A 13,425-nucleotide genomic window follows, 5' to 3' on the forward strand; every position below is an offset into this window, starting at 1 on the left:
AGAGGTCCTACTCTTGACAGTCCTTTCTGAAGCCCAAGTAATCAAGTTACTCTCTGTAAACTTGTGATTTTAAACTTTATTCATGCTACAGGGTAAATAACTAGTTAAACCGTTAACTGACTACACAAATATCACATGGCTTAAATTCAGATTCCTACAAAGGAAAGGTAGAGATGTTCTCAGTGTCAATAGGCCATGACTTTCACAAAGCTGGTGCACAGTAGCCGAGAGAGCGACCACCCACTGTGACATATTTTTACACTGAAGATACAAGGAGGCCTACACCAATGACCTTTCCTGGAGACTAGGAGAATAAGGCTCAGTAATTCAGGATTTAGCCATTCAGAGAAGGTTTTTTGGTGCCAGTTAATAAAGGGTCTCGCTAATCCAAAAGCTACAAACCTAACAAGATTCCTGATCCAGCAGCAACTGTAATTTAGGGAGGAGTTGGGATTTTTGCTTCGTTTGATGAGGAATTTATGTTGCTTTGAGCACTGTTTGCCAAAGCCCTTGGATACCACAGCTGCCCCTGCAGGCACAGCGTGCTTTAGGAGTGCACAGGAGTCATGCAGTCCCTTCACAGCTCACCCATCTCAGGGACAACTGCCAGCAGAGAGTAAAACTTCTCACCTGGCCAGCATAGTCATCCTCTTTCTGCGGCTGAAATGTGCATGTGTGCTGTAGCCCACTGGCAGCCACAAGCAGGCGTTCAACGTATCTCCTCTGCAAGGAGGAATTACTGCCAAAAATATAGCATGTTATGCAAACAACTTAGTCACCCAAAGAGCTTTATAAATGCGCAATAAGAAGATAACATTGAGCAATGAAATATACTTTACTGAAGGAGCAAGGAAACATATGGCCTTCCCACTCTACCTTCAGTGCAGGAGTAGAACCAGCCTAGCGAACCAGGTCAGCCAGCCCTATGGATTTTTGCATAAGAATTTCACACAAGTATACTATCTAAACCATTTCCTAAGGACATCTTGTATTACAGAGGCCACCAAGGCAGAAAGTACAATAAAGCAGGAAGTTTCTTTTGGAAGGGGGGGCCCTGGGGAAGAACAGTTTAAAGCAGAATAGGTTTTCTAATCTTTTGAGGAAATAGGAGAATGCTCAGTGACTGTACAGCTCGGAGAAATAATAATATTGCAATTGGGCTTTTGGGGCAGCTTTCAGGCCAAGCACCCTTTAGCCTGCTGAAGAATAGCACTGGTTGCAAAAAGATTCAGCGTATATATATATATAATCATAGGCTCACAGAATGGCTTGTGTTGGAAGGGACCTTAAAGTACATGTTGTTTTACTCCCCTGCCATGAGCAGGGACATCTTCTACTAGATCAGGTTGCTCAGAACCCCATCCAACCTGGCCTTAAACACTTCCAGGGATGGAGAATCTACAGCTTCTCTGGGCAGCCTGTGCCAGTGCCTCACCACATTCTGTGTGTATGTATGTGTATAAAAATCAAACCTAATCCTGGTCTTCCTGCAACGAAGGAAGTTCTCCTGTCTAAACTGTACAACATGCCTGTATTCCTTCAAGGTTTAATTCAAGGTAGTATCCACAGTTATAAAGCAATGAGGAAAACCATGTACCAGGGTTATTTGAACCATCAAATATGACCCAGTCATGGTTATTTAGAAGTAATCACACTTATAACAATTCACAGATATTACTCCCTCCTCTTTCCAGTGGCATAGAGATAATAGTAAGCTATATATTCTGAGGGAAAGAGAGAGTGTCCTAGAGAGTGAGCACACATATGTCTTTTTCTGCGTATCTTGTCTACTCCCCTCAGTCAAAAAGAGGAGGTGCTGACCTGCAATTTCAGAGTAACAATGTTCCTTTACACCTTTACAGCATCTACATTTTTCAATGGCCCATTAAAATGTCTCTCATTTCAAGTAATTTAATGAAATAACAAATAGAAGAGCAGAGAAAAAATGAGGAGGAAAAAAGCAGCTTTAGCTTAAGATAACAAGAGTAGAACCAAAACGTCTCCAAGGCCACAATAACAGTTAAGTTCATTTTCATGGCTAGGCTTCACGAACGAAGATTTGGGAAGGGCTCTACTCACGTTTGTTGCAAGTGCATTGGTGACTAAAAAGGCCAAAACAAGATAGGTATGTCCAGTTACAAAAGGCACAGCAGAAAGACTCCTTAGGTGGTATATTCTGCAAGGTACAATTCTTTCTGCATTGTCTTTTCTCCTCAAGAGTGATCCTGTGTGTATTCTCAAAGGAAACAGCAGCATTATAGATACTGCATCTCCAGACCTCCCGACTGGAGGCCAGAGTAGACCAGTTATGGTGATCAATACGGCCAAGGCTGAGATGTTGTTTCAGGGAGTCCTTGTATCTTCTCTTCGGGGCTCCTCTCTTGCGGCAAGTTCACCATAGAGCAGGATCTTAGGGAAGTGGTGGTCCTTCATCCTTGAGACGTGTCCTGCCCAGCACAGCTGTGTTCTCATCAACATGGCCTCTATACTTGTGATTGCTGCTTGTTCTAGAACAGATGTATTGGTCACATAATCTGACCAGTGGATGTTTAGGATTGTACGGAGGCAGCGTTGATGGAAGAGTTCTAGGAGTCGCAGGTGGTGGCAGTAGATGACCCATGATTCAGATCCGTATAAGAGAGTAGACAGCACAATGGCTCTGTGAACACTGATCTTTGTACTTTTCTTTGGGTGTTTATTTTGCCAAACTCTTTTTTGAAGCTTTCTGAAGGCACTGTATGCCTTTGCTAACCTGTTGTTTATCTCTCCGTCAATCTTACCATCCAAGGAGATGCGGCTACCTAGGTAATTAAACAGCTGAACTGATTTGAGCTCTGATTCACCAATGGTGATGTGGGGATGATGGAAGACTTCCTGAGGTGCTGGTTGATGGAGAACTTCTGTCTTCTTTAAACTGACTTCCAGCCCAAATAGCTCAGCAGTGTCTGCGAAGCAGGATGTTAAACGCTGCAGAGCTGCTTCTGTGTGAGCTACAAGGGCGGCATCATCAGCATAAAGCAGCTCCCAGACAAGATGGTTTAAGGTCTTAGTGTGGGCCTTCAGTCTCCTTAGGTTGAATAGGCTTCCATCAATATGGTATCGAATGTAGATACTGTCATGATCATCAAGGTCTGCAGTGGCCCTTTGGAACATCATACTGAAAAAGATTGTGAATAGGGTTGGTGTGAGAACACAGCCTTGTTTCACACCATTGGTTATTAGAAAGGGCTCAGAAAGTGCATTGCCATATCTGAGTTGGCTGTGCTGATCCTCATGGAGTGAGATAGGGCAAAATGAAAAACACTGATGTCAAACTAACTCCCAAACTTTGTGTGAAACACTTGTATAATCAGGAAGCAACCAAGAGAGTAATCCTTGTCTGCCTAGATGGTGCTACCAGTGAGAGTAGGAGCAAGTTGAGTGAGTCTGTGAACACACAGGAGCCTGTGTTTGTGTGCTGGAGCACACAGATGAAAAACTTGAGTGACAGCTAAAAATGCCAAAGGCAATCCAAGGAGACAAAAGCGGAATAAACAGAATGGAAAAGAAATAATGGAAAACTCAATCAACAGTGGTATGGGGAGAAAAGGAAAGCAACCGAGGCTTTTCAACTGGGTGAAACAGCAGCAAAGAGCAGAAGCAGAGAAACAGAAAATAGATATTATTTAGGAGAACATTACCAGCCATCTTCCTTTTATATTCTTCAAATGACTACCACCCTTTCCAAGATAAGCACATTTATATTGACTCTTTCTTATAAAATATCCTTTTTACTTTCCTGATCCATAAGATTTTTTGCTTGATATCTTACCAATGTACATGCAAAGGAAGTTTCCTGAAATTGTTTTCCTGTTTCAAGTGAGCACCTTATAACCAGAAACAGACTGAAGAGAGGCAAAAGCCTCACTTCCAAGGAGAACATCATCCTGTGTAATAATAATATCAGTAGGTCTAAATTCAAATTGTGTGACCTGAACCACAACTTTAAGCTGCAAAGACAGTCTTTGCTTCCTGAGTGATGAATATGAGAAATTCCAAACTGGCATTCTCTAGTCCGCCCTTAGAAAGCACTCTGTAATATTTCTCTTTTCGATACTTCCTCCCTAACCAGAACAACAATGCACAGTTGAAAAAAAATCAACTAAAATAGTCAAAATTAAGTAAGAAAATGCAAAACAAAGCCATGCTTTGAGCAGAGGAACCGCTTGGGAGAAAAGAAAAGAGGGAGCCTTCCAGTCAGATCTCCTAGACTGGGAAGAAGACAATTTTTTCTGCTTCCTGAATTCGAACACGCTGTATAAGAGTGCTTTCCCTCCAAATGTCTTTAGAGAGTGATTAGGTTTTCTAGATTTCAGCCCTCAAAACTGAAGGAAGTTTCAAAATGTGCAACTTCAGCTCTTCCCCAGCAACCAAATCCTCCACTCTCAATTAAATCTTGTATATAAAATCCAAACGTAGGCAGCGAGATGGCTGATGTTCGAAGAAGCATAGCTGAGTTCACATTCCAGCAAGCCCAAACTTTTAATCAATCATCACCTAAGCCTTTTTTAAAAGTTTCCAAAGTCAGTCAATGCTTTGCACACCTCAGCTCAGCTGTACTGACCTGACCCTAATAACAAGGGTATTAGACTTACTGAATACGACTTTTCACCATTTTTTGACAGAAAAATACAGAATTCGTTAGTTTGATTTACCTTTTCTTTGTCTCAAGTGAAGGAGGCACTTTTGTGCCATTAACTAGTTCTGTGTTCACAGGCATGTAGATATTTTTTGTAGTTAAATTGGTTATTGTTTTGGACTTTATGAAGCATAATAAAGCAGAAATATCCCCAATCAGTATGGTATCATAAGAAATGTTATTGCAATATCTGTTTGTCAGATTGGGAAATACTATACTGACCTGGCAGAGCAGAGTATAATATTTTGTTACAGCAATGTTTTGCCTATAATTTCAGCAGAGGTGATAGTAAAGTATAAAGCAGATGAATATAAAGATGACTGATGCACATACATCTTACCTTGAACACTACTAAATAACACAAATATTAAACTGTTTTTTGCATAATCTCCCTTCTAGTAAAAGTTTTTGCAAATAGATCATAATAAGAGAAGTAGAAACAGAAAAAAATTACATATTTATCGTTTATTCTTTGCTTCACTGACAATTCACACTCTCAAAAAGAAGCCCTTAACTTGGTGCTGTCATTTCAACAGTGAACAGAATTTTCTTTCACCAGTAATATTGAAAACAATACACCCTAATGAAATCCAAACATGATACAGATGACTTTTAACAACTTCTGAATTCAAACCCATGAATTTTCAATGTTTATTATATCACATGATGATGAAAACTTACACTGAATATTTAAGTTTAGTGTACATGTTAATTGAGATAAACTCTTGATGAAAAGACCCATGTGATAGATATGGTACAGCAAACTTTCTGAATACTTTGTCTGATACCTTCAGGAAAGGCTTCTTCTTCCAGAAAGAGGTCTGAGGTAGTCTGGGAGGGTGCTCAGAGATCTGAAAAGAGATCTGGTTTCTCTGAAGAAGAGCCAAAGAATGTTGAAATGCCAGTTACTTCTGAATGACATCAATGTGGAAAGAAGTCATCCTGGATAGTAAAGCTGGTATTCAACCATTCAATCATTCTTTCTTTATTTGTATTTCATGATTGTCCTCTCAATCATTTAAAGACATATGATAGTATTTAGGAATCTGACAGAGTACGTGAAAGGGTTAAAAGGGCTGTTTGGGAGCAGCGGCATCTGTTGAAAGTAGATGAATCCCATTACCACCCATCAATGCAATCCTGTTTCTGTACTGTGTGTGAAAATGCTCTAGTTTGGTAGATGAAAATTTAGAAGTGGGGCAGGGGAGGCGGTTATAAGTAGCCAGGATGAGTGTTCTACCTGCTGTGAGCAGTTAGGAGAAGGAATGACAGTGAAGGGAAGAAATATACGCATCTTCCACAGAACTCTGTCACTTGTTATGGAAACGTTGTTAGCAGATGAAAGTGACAGGTGAGGTTTAGCACTGTGAAAAGCCAGCACAAATATGGTATGATGACTGCCAAGGCAGGGGAATGGAGTAATCTCTGAACAGGCTTGGAATCCTCAAATAAAACAGGTACTGTTTCGTTCTTAAAATCCAAAGACAAGCAGAGACACACCAGACCAGGAGGAAGGGAAAAAGAGAAAGCAAAAATATAGGTACATTTAAGCCCTTGGCCTGCAACATTAATGAGTACTCACAGGAAAAAAAATGAAAAAAGAGAAAGAAAGGAGAAGAAGCACAACATGTCAACATCAACTGTTTACATCACTCACATTTATAGTAAATGACCTTTCCCATGAACAAAATGCCTTTCAGACTGGCCATGACTAATTTCTAAAATTGTTGTGATTTTAACCTCAGCAGCACAGGGAAAATGGTCACAGCAGACACCAGTTCCAAGGGAGAAGAAACAGCTTTTTTTCACCACTATGACACTCTCCTTTTTAAACCAGCTTGCAAATTATCTCAGATACCAAATTAATTTGGGGAAATCCCAGCTACCCAAAGCATGAAGGAATAGTTCCATAAAAACAACTAGTGTAAGATCAGTGAATAGCTGCTGTTATTGTTGTACAGGAGACAAAGATTCATCCAGAAATACCCCTTAGAGTGGCATAATCCAAATCAGTCATGTTTTTGTCTGACACACAACAAGAAGAAAGCATGGTGTGCAAGACCAAAATTTAGTCCTTTACTTTTACATCTCTCAATTCTTAATCCTTTTTCAAACTTGAAAATTAATTTGCATAATTTTCTGCTTCAGTGACTTTCAAGGATTAGCTGTACTTCTGAAAGGGACAGGAGCAGTTTTGACATAAATGGGAGGAAGGCAGGTATTGGGAGAGCCTGTACATTTCTGTTCTCCTCCTATGACATAAGTAGAAGTAGTATCCATTATGATACCCTGAGATTGCCAAAATCTGGTTTATTCCACCTCCTGTCACCCTGACCCCAACCATCTGCAAATCTGCACAGTTCAGGTAATTCACGTTCAGTCATTCATTTTGCATTTGGTGCATATCAGGTTCATGGGTCACCTCTTGCTTCCACTCTGAGGGGAAACAGTATTTTTACACACTTGATTTTAATTGCATTATTGCCAGTATTTAACTGCCAGTGAAAGATCACCATTAATCCGTATATACTGAAATAACAGAGATTATCACAGATGTTCCTTAGTGAAACCCATTTATGATATACAGGTTTATTCATAGTCGGCTCTCCTGTCCAGATTCTTGCTTAAAGTTGCTTGGTATCACCTTCCAGCAGCAAGCAGAGCCATGGATGCACACAGGTGCCCAGCCCATTCTTTACATCAAGCCCGCATACTTTTCTCCTCTCAAAAATCCATCAAAAATGCGGAACGGGGAAATGCACAACCCTCATACTCTCCCACAGTCTGTCTGTTCCTCAGGCTTTTCACAGACCACTTTGTCCTTCTCTGCACTTTGCAAATGTTTTTCTGTGTCTTTGGAAAGAAGTAGGAAAAAAACACAAGCCACCAGCAGACATCCAGCTGTGACTTGGGCAGCTGTCCTAATTTAGGTGAAATTGTGTTGACATCTGTCAGCTTGGGACCTGACCTCACATTCAGCATGGAAGTGCCTAACCTGAAGCCTTCCAGGTAGCCATCAAGAGACAATGTCCATAGTTGGCTACAAAATGACACATCAGTAAATGAAATCAAAATGACATGAATTTTTGATGATTACATGAGATACAGATCATTATGATCAAATCTGCGTTGCTACTCATGGTAATTATGAGGATTAACATACTATTATGATTACAGTGTAACAGTATGGATGTCACATTACCAATATTATAGGTTTCCTCTGAGAAGAAAGCTGAAATGGATGACCTCTGATCAGCAGGGAGGCCAAATAGTCTTACTGTGCCATAGGAGAAAAAAACGTTGGAATTTGAACTATTTCACATCTAGGTTGCCCTCAAAATTCTGTAAAAAAAGTGACAGGGACTTTTCTCCTTTCTCCCCCTCCTCCCCTTCCCTCCCCACCTCTGAAGAATTATCTCCATTGTTATTTCCTCCCATACAATGTGACCTGCCCTCGAGTTTCCTCATTTCAGCAGGTGACTTCCCATCATTGTATAAAGGTAACTGTCTCTGAACTTGCTCTTATTTCACACCAGGAGAAAACTGGTTTAGCTCAGTACAGTCCACTGTGAGACAAATTCTCTCAAAGTAAATGCCATGCTGATAGGAGAAAATCCTGTTTTATCAGTTGTAACTTGTCTCTAACCCCTCACTGGTTGCCAAAGTGAGTACTACGAAAACTGCCAAGTAATCAGCTTGCAACTGAGTGGAGCTATGCCTACTCAGTGGGGAACTAGAAAACTAAAATATGTCATCATCTTTGAGGTATCCAAAATTCATGAGGAAGCCCACCTGAAGGCCTGAATAATTTTATGCACATTTTTTCATTCTTCATTTGCTTTCTGGTGGTAAGGCCTGAAGAGGTCAAATCTTTTAATTCCTTACAACCACTAGGACTAAAAACAGACTCTCCTTTTTTCTTTTCATTGGAGGCAGAGACAATCCTATCTCCAATAGCTAAATCTTTGAATTTGTAATACTAAATGTTGTTTCACAGTCTGTAGAACAGCCAGACACTGAAATATCATTGAAAGACACCTCCTTATCATCAGGCTTTGCAGAGAACCTTCCAGAAGGACTGGACTTTCTGTCTTTTCTAAAGAATGATAATGGTACAAAGAAACCCACTCCACTTATACAACAAAGTGGACACACTACTGCTGCAGGAGAATCTTCATTTTGGGTTGAATTTTTATTTTCATCCTCCTGAATACATAAAGGCTGTCGCAGAAGTGTCACCTTGTCATAAGATGTTCATTTGACATGGGCATTGGCTTGTTTTTACTAGAAGATCATGCAACTGGTCTATCTTTCATGTGCTGTGTATTTGATCAAGACCCACATCGGTGTGAGAAAGGATGCCTGTGATCAGTAGGGAGTTAGGTGGGCAATTAGAAAGAAAGGAGAAGATGTGCTTTGGTTAACAGTAGCAAGCAGGAAATCTATGGGTTTGAAGATGGCAACCCGATGTTTTCCAGGTAGACCTTACCGAGACAGTGCCTCTAGTGTTCACCAAAATTTGTCAGTTGACAGTTTTAGAAATTAATTTTATTCAGAGAGAGAGAGAGATGCCAAGGGAAACACATGACACAATAAACTCCTAGTGGGTGAAATGCAGTTTTAGACTGAAAGCCAGAAAAACCATGATCTGTCTGAGGGCTTGCAAAGCATTTTGGTGGGACCTGCTCTTCATATAAGTCTTTTCATTTCTCCAGGCTATAGCTCTAATGCTTTCCATTCCAGTTTTTTTCCCTAAAAAATCTTGGTTTTTTTCCTCTCAAAAGACAAGATTTTAGACCACTCTCGTGTTTTTTAGCAGCATAAGAACAGACATGCTAGATTAAACTGCAAATCCCCCTGACTCAGTACTGTGTCCATGAGAGGAATCAGTAGCAGTTGCCTAAGGCAGGATGGAAGGGCAAGGAAATCATGTATTGACACTTCTCACACTGCACCTTCCCAGGTCCCTCACAAATGCTTCAGTAGCATTCCAAAGCTGGATTTCTCTGCATGTGCAGATGAGAAGGCACAGCTCATGAACCAGAGCAACCAACCTGTTTCTGTTTAGGGCTACTACCTGTTTCACCTTCAACAGCCAAAGGGAAAACCTAAAATAATAGTAGAAATCTGCTTCGGGTTTATGTAAGTGCTTGATATTTTCTGAACTTTAATGAAGTGTTTATTTTTTTGGTCATTCTCTGTGGATTGTGTCCCCTCAAGGATTTCACACGTCCCACCATTAGGGGCTGTCATTAACTCTCACAGCACAAAGAGTCTATTGTTTCTCCAAACATTACTTCCAGGGAAGGCCTTTTCCCTTGCAGATGACATGTTGTACAAGTCTGAGGAAAACTAGAGGAGAGAAAGGTATTTAGAAACTGCTTTTAAGCTTGCAGTACTGGTAAGCAGCATGCTTGCTTTCACTAGTGTTTTAATTTCTGCAGCTTGCTGCAGAGCCCTGTAGGCTACAGAGCCTCTTAGGCACCATCTTCCACAGTACAAGTACTTGAGACTCTTTCACATCTCTTAACACATGGTCTGCTAGTTTAATTTAGGTTGAGTTGTACCTTAAAGTTTGAGTAATCACACTGAAATCGAGGATGACAGAAAAAAAGTGTCCAGGACCCTCACAACTTGTCACCCACTCAGGTCTCTGCACTTTCATCCTTAATGCTTATGTGCAATTAGAGGTACAAACACTCCAGAGCACCAGTGTGCAGTATTTGGACCTAATGGGCCAACAGTACCAATTAGGTGATTGTCTCCCAACAAGAAGTGCATGACGTACACTTTGCAATGTCACGCCATGCCACCCTTTTGTAAACTGCATATAATTGTTACATCCATGTATTTGTCCAGTTTTCTCTGCTCTGGACGCTGTTCACTGTCTTAGAAAGGCGAGTTCATGGGAAACAGAGGCAGCACTAAGAGGGCACGTCATCTGTTGATACCAGCCCTACAGCTGAGACCAAACCCAGTAAGACCAGACCTTCAGCTGGCATAAACCTGCTACATGAGACACTGAGGTGGGAATTTCCACTTCTGTTAGATCAGCCTGGGGAATAGAAAGAAAACAATTTTTAGCTCACCTTAGTACATTGAAACAAAAAAGGGGTAAACTTACTGGCTTGAAACCAATGAAATCTGAGTTATGGTGTGCAAAGTTACTTGCACTTAGCTTCAACTGAACACTGAGCATGTATGCCAATATATGCCCTTCGCTGACAATGAAAAGAGAGCACAAACACTGGTTTACACAGTAGTCTACCAGATGTAACCATCGAAAATGCATGACAGTGTCTCTGGTCCTAGGGGTAATGATAATCATCCAAAGGAACATCTGCTCTTTCACACTGGGGAGAAAAAAAAAAAGGGGGATCAGTATGCCCAGACACCGCACTAAAATGCACATATCTTTTTCGAAAACCTGATTTACTAACTAAGCCAAATCTTCAGATGGTGTATGCTGGCAGACATCTGCCAAAGTCAAAGGAATTGTGCTGATTTATACTCACAAAGCACATAATCTGTTGAAGAGAAACAGAGAAATACGGACAGAAGCCTCCTCCCCTTATATGAGCTACATGCTGTGGTGTTTATTGTCTGAGAGACCATTCAGTGATGTTCAGCCTACTGGAATGCCATTTCAGCTAAGGCATGCCAAGATCTCCAGGCTGACAGAGACTTACTGACAACCTACACCACACTTCAAATGTTAGGGCTGTCCAGTACGGCTGCAGTCCTGGGAATGAGTTCTCTTAAACCAAACAGAAGGAAGATCCAAGCTCATGAATGCTCTCAAGTACTCCAGCAATCAAAGGCATTTCAAGACATTTCTGCAGGGCAAGCACAGTCCTGCGAGTATCTCAAGGAAAAAGAAGACACAGGTGAATTTCTGAATCTTCTGAGGCTGATAAAATATCTTCTTCATGTGCACACACATACGAAATAAACAAACACCAAAACAAACCCAACCAAAAAAAAAACCAGTCAATCAATCAAACAAACAAACAAACAAAGAAAACCACACCAGCTCTAACTCTGGCCTTGGTAAATTGCAGAATGTCTTATTATAATAACCAAGATCCCTGAGGGTACATATAATTGAATTAAGGGGTGTCACTACTTTTGCATACTTAGTGGCCGCAGAGCTGTCTTCAGCTTCAATCTGTGGCCCCATAATAAGTGTTGAGAACATGCATAAGACACCCTTTAATTCGGTTATAAGTAGCCCTTGGGGAACCACAGAGTTGAACAGTATCATAAGGTTCTAAACATGGTCCATAGAAGGGCTAATTCCAAGCTCCTGCTCAATAGAGGACTTCTCAGCCTCATCAAAGTTTTATGCTAAAATTTTTGCTAATATTTTGAAAGCATGTTACTTCATTTGACCTAAATGACTTTTGCACATGTTCATTTCCATTTTACTCTATCAGCCTGTTTAACATAATAGCATATTAACAGTACATTTGAAAGAAAACTCAGTGGTTTGGAGTCAGTCCAAAGAAGTCACAGCAGCAGGAGAGAGCAATAAGAGTTTTGAAGAAGGAAAATCAGACTCGAGACCCCATTATTTCTTTGCAAAATGCAAATATCTTTGTGCACAAGGGATGTTTGGGCATAAGAACATAATGTTATTTGCACCAGATTACCAGATTATTTCCAGAATGATGGTCCCTGAGAAGACTAGACTGCTACAAATGGCTTTTTACAACTGGAAAATGCTGATAAAGCAAATACTTGAAATTATTATGTCTTTTAACATGTGTGTAAGTAGTACATTTTTATATATTATTGTTATGTACCATTCCCTATGCCCATTCAACAGTATGTATGTGGACAGCCAATAGACACGACTAGTGGAACCCCATGTCATTCAACTTGTATTATTAAATCTTCTTGTTTATAACTCTGCCAAGCCTAATCCACTTATTCCATAACTTTCTTTGATGATTATCTGCCTCCATTTAATTTATTTGATTTTTATTTTTCATGTAATGCAAAACAGCTTAGTCACTTCCAAAAGCAAGACTTAATCTTCTAACCTAGATACTGTGATTAGATTCAAAGCGTTGATACTCACCAAAGATGCAGAATATGTGGGCTCATGACCACAAAAACCAAAAATAATGCTTCACCATTATGGTGGTCATTTAAAAGAGAATATGCATTTACTTATGAGGGGTTAGTGGCTCATAAACTTAAAACGACAGCATTCATCAGATAACCTAAGCAATAGAACAGCTGAAGTGATTTTGGTACATCTGTATACCCTTGAGACTTGAAGATGATGACTAGTATTGAGTGGAGACTGCTAACGATAGCTGTTGTGGAAAGCCTTACTTCCAATAAAAAAGATAAGATGAGAAAAGTTTTTCTGCAAAGACCCTCTTGACACACCAGCTTGGAACCAGCACTGATGACTTGGAAAAGCTGATGCTTTTAGCTGGGTTTACAACGGATTACTCTCTGACCTAGGTGACACATGTAACTACCAAATAGCACCACAAAAGTGTGGTTCAACCAAGTGGCACATTTCCGCTGAAGGATTGTGCACACAGGTCTTGTTTGTATGCTACAAGCCCAGAAAGCCAATAATTTTCTGGACTCGATCCCACAGTGTGGGCAGAAGGTTGAGGGAGGGGATTCTGCTCCTCTACCCCCTCAAGTGAGACCCCACCTGCAGACCTGTCTCCAGCCCCAGAGGGGCCCAGCACAGGAAGGTCATGGAGCTACTGGAGTGAGTC

This window comes from Corapipo altera, unplaced genomic scaffold (genome assembly GCF_003945725.1).
Source record: "Corapipo altera isolate COAL_440 unplaced genomic scaffold, ASM394572v1 61153, whole genome shotgun sequence".
Lineage (NCBI taxonomy): Eukaryota > Metazoa > Chordata > Aves > Passeriformes > Pipridae > Corapipo > Corapipo altera.